Here is an 8,737-nt window from a genome sequence, read left to right on the forward strand (position 1 = left end):
AGGGGGTAAACCCAGATGTGACATGTTATATAAGGGGTTAATATCTTAATGCCTTTATTATGAATAAATGTTAATGAATACATAATGTCTCTTCAAAGGATGTTGGCTTAGCACCAAGTGAACTTGAAAATGAGAGGTGTCCCTTCCCTAAAAAATGGTAGGTTCACCCAAATTTTTCACGAGGAGGAAACTATAATGCTAGTTATCATAAAGAGAATTTATAATACAAGCCTCCTAGTTCCTTAAAGTTGTTCCACCATAGGAACCTTAGCAAGTGGATCCACATCAATGATATTATTATGTATATGTCCCACCTTGGCAAGTAGGATACCGTCCTTTTGGTGTGAGGGGTTATCACCAGATTCTATGTTTAGCTCATATGGTCTAATGTCGGTTAAGGAGAAGTTTCCCAAATCTAAAATGAACAATGGAAGTAAGATGATGAACACTAACTAGGACTACCTGAGTGATGTTGCTTAGAGTAGGTGAGGGGATAGGACTTTACCTATACATTGCAGAAGTAGATCTTAAAGGGAATTTTAGGTTAATTAATTTATATATATATATATATATGCATGACATTATGACGTTAAAATACTTGTTAAAATTATATGCATAGTGTTGGTACTATTTGTTCTACATGATGAAGTTCTTACTTAGTATGCATGTTGTCGGTTGTACTTGTCATATTGATGTATGAAGTAAGTGACAATTCATATGATCTACTTGTTAGTTTACTTGGTATGTGTGAGGGTATGGGGCATCCCATATACATTGCACTAGTAGACTTAGATTTAGATTATGAGTAAGGTCGTATGATGTATTGATAAAATCAACTCTAAATATGCAATGTTGACTATTATATCATTATGGCGATATTGGTAGTTTTGACTAGTATGTTGTCTTGAGATGTGCATAAGGACTGAATGGGTTATAACTATGATGTGATAAATGAATGAGTTCTTATATGAGGTCTATGAAGTATGATGGTCTTATGTCTAAGGTTAAATGCATGTGTTGTATCATGTTGAATATGATGTGCCTAAATCTAGGGTAATTTCATAGGAACACTTGGTGTGAATCGTATTATGGGATGCTACTTGCACATTGTTCAGCTGTGACTTGGGATTGTCTTAGGTTATGGTTCTTATGTTAAGGTTGTGTTTTATGATATGGTATTTCCTTATATTTGAATTGATGGAGGTTGTATGAATGTTCGACTTGGTGATGTTTAGGTGATACTTTAGTATGAATGATTGAATGGGACACTATTCATGCAATGCACTAAGTATTACTTAAGGGTTGCGCTTTAGGTAGAGGAGTTAAGGTATAAAGGAAAGGTAATGCTATGAAGATATTCAATGTGTCTTAATGTGATAAATGGTTTTATTGTGTTGTTCTGAATAGTATCCATGTCTATATAATGTATGTGAACTATATTGTGCTTATTGCATCAAATGCTTATGGAGTTTTACTTTAAAGACATGATTCATGGTTTCTAACTACATGTCCTCTTTATATCATATTTTTTCATGGTTATCATACTTAGTGCATTCTTGTACTGATACTATTCTTCTTCATCTTTTTACACAAAGTGTAAGTGGTGATAACTAGAGGATCATTCCTAGAATTTAAAGCTTGGATAGCTATTCTCAAGTTCAAGTGTGTCCTTAATGATTCTAGGGACTTCATGTAAAGAGTTTAAACTAAGTTCATGTAATAATATAGAATGTTCTTTTATGTTGTTATGGATCGTGTCCCTATTCTATTGATGTTGTGTCTATGATTGAAAGACGAGACTTAGTGTCTTAAATATGTACTTATGATTTCTAAATGGAATGGATTTTAAGTATTGTGTTGACTATGAAAAAGTTTTAAAATTTTCCATTATTTTTATGACAATGTGATGAAAGATGTCTACGGGCTTGCATAAAACCTCAGAGAGGTCAAGTATGTCGTGTTACTTCTAAGAGGGCAGTCTCGGGTCGTGATAGATGTTTATGTCGAAGTCTATTTCTCTGTCAAGAGGGACTCCAGGTAGATAATTAGGAAAGACTTCTAGAAACACTTTTACTGTAGGATTGGACTGAATGAAACTTGAGTCATTTAGTTTGACTAAGTGATAGATACGGCCCTTTGAGACTAACTTTCTCGCCTTAAGGTACGAAATGAAGTGACCTTAGGCACTGCTGAACTACTACTCGACTCTATGATTGGCTCATTAGAAATATGAAACTTGACAACTCGAGTTCTACAATTTATTGATGCATAAAAGGAATAAAGTCAGTCCTACTTAGAATGATATCAAAATCTACCATGTCTAACTCTACTAAGTCAGTCATGGTGTTCTTTTAATTGATAGAAATGAGACAATCACGATAGACTCTTTCTACTAGAATAGACTTTCTAACAAGTGTAGAAACCCAAAAGGGTTCACAAAGTTTTTATGGAGAATATCAAACTTATTTGCAACATAAGGTGTTACACAATATAAACTTGCTCCTAGGTCTAGCAAACCATAAACATCTAGTAGAAGTAGCTCCTTTAGGTGCACCCCTATCTACTGGAGCAACTGATGAAGATTGGGTTCTATTGCTAGGATTTCCACTACCTTGCTTTTTCTTAGGGCACTCTTCAATGAAGTGACCCTCTTGCCCACACTTGAAACAACATGTCTGTCCATCACGACACTTACTTTGGTGAAATCTACCACACTTAGCTCATGTAGGAGAGAAACTACCTCCTTATAACACACTATCTTGAGACTTTATTGATCTAGCTCTAAAGTGCTGCGAATTATGGCCATGATACTCACCTTTGTTTCTGGGTGCAAATGCACTAGCAGTTGATGGTGCAGGCCCCTACTATTTATGAAAGGAAGAATGATTCACACCACCTTTCTGTTGCCCAAACTCACTCACTCTTTCCTTTCTTATTTCTAAACTCTTACGTGTCTCTCCACTTCTCTTCCTCACCTTGCTGCACATGACCATCAACCTCAATATATCAATGTCTCCTATCATCATTGTTGCTCTGCCCTTTTTTCTTGGTGAATGACACACTCCAACAACGAATAAACTCTTTCTACTCCTAATCTCCTTAACTATTCTGGCGCATAACGAGATAGTTAGGTGAACTTCAACCCACACTCATGCACACTGAGAGAATCCTTCTTATGTGTGAGACATTCTCTTACCTTGGCCTCTCTCAATTCTCAGGGAAAGAAATGCCCAAAGAAAGTTTCTTTGAAATAGGACTAAGTCGGATGTGGTGCATCCTCACTTGTACCCTCCTTCAACTAATCAAACCAAGTCCTAGCAACAATTCTCAGTCTATATGTAGCTAACTCAACTCTCCCAGCATCAGCAACGTCACATCAAACACATTTTTAAGTATGTCAATGAAGTTCTCTAGATCCTCAATAGTTCTTGAACCAGTGAAACTTGGAGGGTTCATCCTCAAGAACTTACGAATCCTTGAAGTGTAAACCTCTTCTCATTGAGATCCTCGTTGTTTCCCAACTTGGTTTAACATCCGGATTGCCTTACGGAATTCAACATTTGTGACTTCTCCTAGATATTGCACTTTTGGTGCATTATATACCTCTTTCTCTTGTGGTTCAACGTTTATCATCACTGGCTGACCTCTAACTTCTCTTTGTGGAGGGATAGTTATATGAAACACACGTAAACACGAATTAGAGGGAACTTTTTCAAGATCAACTCTAATATAAGAAAAAAGTGTGAAAGAAATGAGATAGTTCCTAAATTTCGCAGCATCCTAATTATTGATGTGGCGCATTTCACATGGATAACTACAACTCTACAGACATGGCTTGATAGATTCCCTATGACTATTGAACTTTGTGCTTGGAAATAAAGTTTGTGATGCCTCGAGCTTATATCCTGAGCGGGAATACACTTGAAGACCATTGCTGGACTCGAGTGGATCCTTAAACTAACTTACGTACTCAGCGGAACTCTTAAACATAAGAGAAATAACTCAAGGAGTAACTAAAAAAATTACTTAATCCAAAATGGCAACTCAAGTCTTAATCATTTGTAAGTGAAATGAAACGACCAAAAAGCTAATACTATCTATCTATGAAGCCTATAAACAAAAAGGGATGTTAGGACAGGACCCCCATTCTTCGTAAAAACTCAAATCCAAAAAACAATAAATGAATAATAAAGGTGTCCTCCAGAAATAAGGGAGGCTCACTAACTAACTCAGAGTTGTTAACTAGATCAACGGTACGCCAGATGCTGATCCTATTACATGCATCTGCATCATAAGATGAAGCAGGACAACTGCATTAATACATTAAATGTAAAAGTATGAGAGTTCAAACTATACGAACAACTTAAGCTTGAAAAGTCTAAGAAAGAACACTTACATTGGCTCTGCTCAACTCATGAATAACTTAACTCAACAAAAATCAATAAGACACATGTAATTTATTTAAAACATGTAAAGAAATTCAATAACAAACTCAAATTTACTTTATGATAAAGTAATAAAGCTTCTCTGGGAGGTTCTTTAACCGAAGACCACCACTATGATCCTAATTTGTGATACAACATCTTGCCCGCGCGGTAGAACTATCCAATACTTTGCTGTCACATAGAACTACTTAACTTAGGGGATCCACTAGCCTAACTTATTTGATCATCTAAAAAGTATGACCTATTAATATATACCATGATGGAGACATTGTATATGGAGAATTGAGTTATTATGAAGGAACACGATACCTTTATTAGATGAAGAACCAACTAAAAATTGGTGAAGAACCCATGGAAATTCAATCTACAAGATTACCTTGAACTTCACCTTCAATGGAGGTTTCTAGAGAGGATATTTTGGGAGAGGGAGTCTTAGATTTTTAATAGAGGATTGCGTATAAAACATTTAGGGAAACAATAGAGGAGACTTAGCCATAAGGCCTCTTTCTTTTCTTTCAACATTTACAGTGAGGTAACTTCTAGGTCAATCAAATCCAAATCATCACCATAATAAAATAAACATAATACCTTAACACTTAGGATCAAGTCTATAAAAAGGATTCCAATCCATGTTAAGCAATCATGAAGGTTCACACATATAAACAAAGGTACCCTATGAGCCATTATACATATACTTAGGGAAACATGCTTCCATAGGTAGTCATTAAGCATTTCACACTCAAATCATAACATTAGAGCTACCATCATGCAAAACCATATAGTAGCATATAATTCCAGAAAGAAACTTATTTTTATCATAATAGCTTCTAACATGTTTTAATTATATCATTACACGTAATTCTCAACAAAACATGTCATTTCACATAGGTCTCATACATATATATATAGCCACAAAGGACATCATATCATCAAATATACCAAAGTTCACCTTCACACATACTCATGAAACCATAACCAAGATAAGCATCAAAACTCACCTTTTATCCCTCAAGTATATAGATACTATCTCATCCAAGCAATCACATATAAAAGACTACTGGACAACAAAACATAGAGAGGGATCTTATAGAGTTAAGTTTTATGGCATGACATGAGAATGATGAAAAAGGGAAACTCTATCGTCCTATATCCTCTCACTAATAGATGAATCACGACTCACACTGATGACCGAGACTCTACTAGACGTGGTAATATGAGACCTTTTAGAATCTAAGACCAATTTTATAAACCTCATGCTATGATACCACATTTGTAACATCCGAGGAGCACCCCCTAGAAGTAATATGGATTACTTGACCTCTCAGAGGTCTTGTACAAGCCCATAGTTATCATTCATCGCATTCCCATAGGTAAACTTAGTGGAAATTTTAAAACTTTCTTAGCACATCATATGCTAGAACAACACTTCCATTATGTATAAAGTATCATAATACATAGGTAAAGACTCTAGTCTCTTTTTGCCATCCTAGACTCAACATTATAAGAGTACTTTAGGGACACTGCCCTTATAACATAATTCATAAGTATATAATTACAAGGCTTTTAGACATAACTTGACTTAGGACGTCCTTGAATCTTAAGGATTCATTTTTTCTTGAGCTTCGGAAACACATAACAAGCTCCTCAACATAGAGACCATCTTTTAAGCATCTATATCCTAAATTCGTGTAAAAAGTATAGAACAATAGAGTTAGTATAAGAATTCACTAAGTATGGAAACCACGTGTCACATCCGATTTTTCCCCTAGACGTAACCGGCGTCGTTGTCCTCTTTAAGGACAAAGACTATCATCTTAGTCTCATTTCATTACATTCGTAGGTTGAAATTGTGAAAAAATTAAAAATTTTCATTACATCTACATGGAGGTTTACATAGACCTCTACATACACATATCATAGTCGTATCGAGTATACATAGGCCCTTCGTATAGGAAGGTTACATATCCTTCTACTTTTATTGCACATACATATATAAAAGATAGAAAGATAGTCTCAAATATTGTCTAATCTAGTACAATCTAAATGATCATAGCAATTTCGGCATAGCCCTACAACAGATGTAAAGAAGCCAAATATAGGCTTATACAAGTCGTACTCAAAGGAAAGTGGCATGAACATAAAAGTCTTAGAAAAACAAAGCAACTTCATAAGCAAGATATTGGCATCTCCTTCGAAAAGTGATCACCTACCCAATTGGATGATATAGAATATCCAAACCTTCTTCTAGTCATCTAAAATGAGCCTTCAATGACTGGAACCTAAAATGTTTGGGAAAAAGAAAGAAAATGGGGTTAGTACTCCCCATGTACTAAGTATGAGACCATATGCACAAATATTTGTAAAACATGCTAATAAAAGGACATTTCTATAAGTATGCATCTTTCTTTAAAACTTATATGCATGTTCAACAATACCACACCAAACATTCCCACTATACAAGTAGAAACATATTCAAGTAACTCTACATCAAAATCATATTAGACAATAAACATGAATAAGAGTACATTTCATGAGAGCAAAGCAAGACAATTACCAATGAACCCTTATCCAGTCAACAAGTACAATGACTAAGCAAAGCCTCATAACCTTACTCAATAAAGTAACCCAACAGGAATAAAGATTAACACCCTACTTCATACAAAAAGACATTTAGATATACATTTTATCTTACTTTAACAAGATAAACCAACACGTACTCATTATTAAACTAGTCGACATATAGTATCAATAATGTGTAAGTCCTTCATATACAAAGCATAAATCATCATAGACATAAACATACAAAAGAACATCCTCCTAAGACTCCTCTCAAGACTAACTAGTGCAATGCTTAGGTAGAGTCTCATACCCCTACCTAGACATAGCTAGACCCCTTAGGTTAGCCTAGTTAGAGTTCAATTCTTTAATTCACTTTACCTTTTTGGAACATCTTGACCTAACTTACATAGACCACATAACTAGTGTGGAATTCGGTGTCTTAAAACCCCACACAGAAAGAAAGCGGACTACTTGATAGGGTAGTACCAAAAATAAAACATAGCAACTATGTGGATCCACTAGCTAGTATTCCTATGAGGGCAAACATAGTTCAAGAACGAGGAGATATAGTTGGAACCCTCTTTATTCTCCATGCATTATAGTGTCCGATATCAAGAGTAATTGAGTGCTCCTACCTTCCCTATGTGGGAAGGGACACTCCTCAATCTAGTTCACTCAGTGCTAAGATAGAGTTCCTTTTTTAAGTGATTTTAAGCCTTTAATTATCAATCAAAGCTTAGTTTAGGTCATAGGGTCTACCCTTATATAATCATCATCATTAATGTATCAATAATAATTGTATGAGTATAAATCCTTTAATCACAATTCATATAGGTGACATTAACACATTACGTATCAATTTATAATAAGGCACGTTGATATACATCACCATCCTTATAGCATATACACCTTAATCAACCTCAAAACCATAATCAATAAATTTAAATTCAACATCATCCCACCCTATCAATCCTAAATAAGGCAACTCCAACACAACCATCATGACTTAATCACAATTAACCACAAGTTGAAGTAAGTAATAGGGATTACAAGACTTACCAATTCTCGTCCATAGTTCATCATAAGGGTCTTACCAATAACCCATAACTCAACCCAAATAGGTCATAAAATCAACATAATACAATAACCAACATGATAATATGTCTAGGAGAACCATTACACAATAATCCAATACTAACTCAAAGCTTAAGACAAGATAATTAGGTCAATTCTAATAACCTAGATCACTTCTCTAGAGCTAGTATGGAAGACTACAATTCATCTTAATTTTTTCATGATTTATGTAAAAACATCATCTAATAGTGATTTAACTAATAATCAAGTTAATTAATCAACACAACCCAATTCACATCAAGATCAAACTTAGTTTTAAGGGTTAAGGATCGTATTCTTCAAATTGAACCAAACTTTCATAATTGATCATAATAAATTTAAAATATATGTTAATATATACATTATATCCTAAATAAAACATAAACAACTCAGTTCATAACATCACATTCGTAATTAATGAAACCCACTTGAATACTCAACTTTTTGAAATACCTTGAAGGAGCCCTTCGAGGAAAGAAATCTCAAAGGTAAATTACATCCCATATCACAATGCTTGATGAAAATTTGATGGTGAAATAGTCCCTTTACAGCCACCAAAACATCCTCCTAACTTGTCTTTAATGGTGTCTTCAAATAGAAAGAGAAAGAAGAGAGAAGGA

The sequence above is a fragment of the Solanum lycopersicum genome, chromosome 3 (genome assembly GCF_036512215.1).
Source record: "Solanum lycopersicum chromosome 3, SLM_r2.1".
Lineage (NCBI taxonomy): Eukaryota > Viridiplantae > Streptophyta > Magnoliopsida > Solanales > Solanaceae > Solanum > Solanum lycopersicum.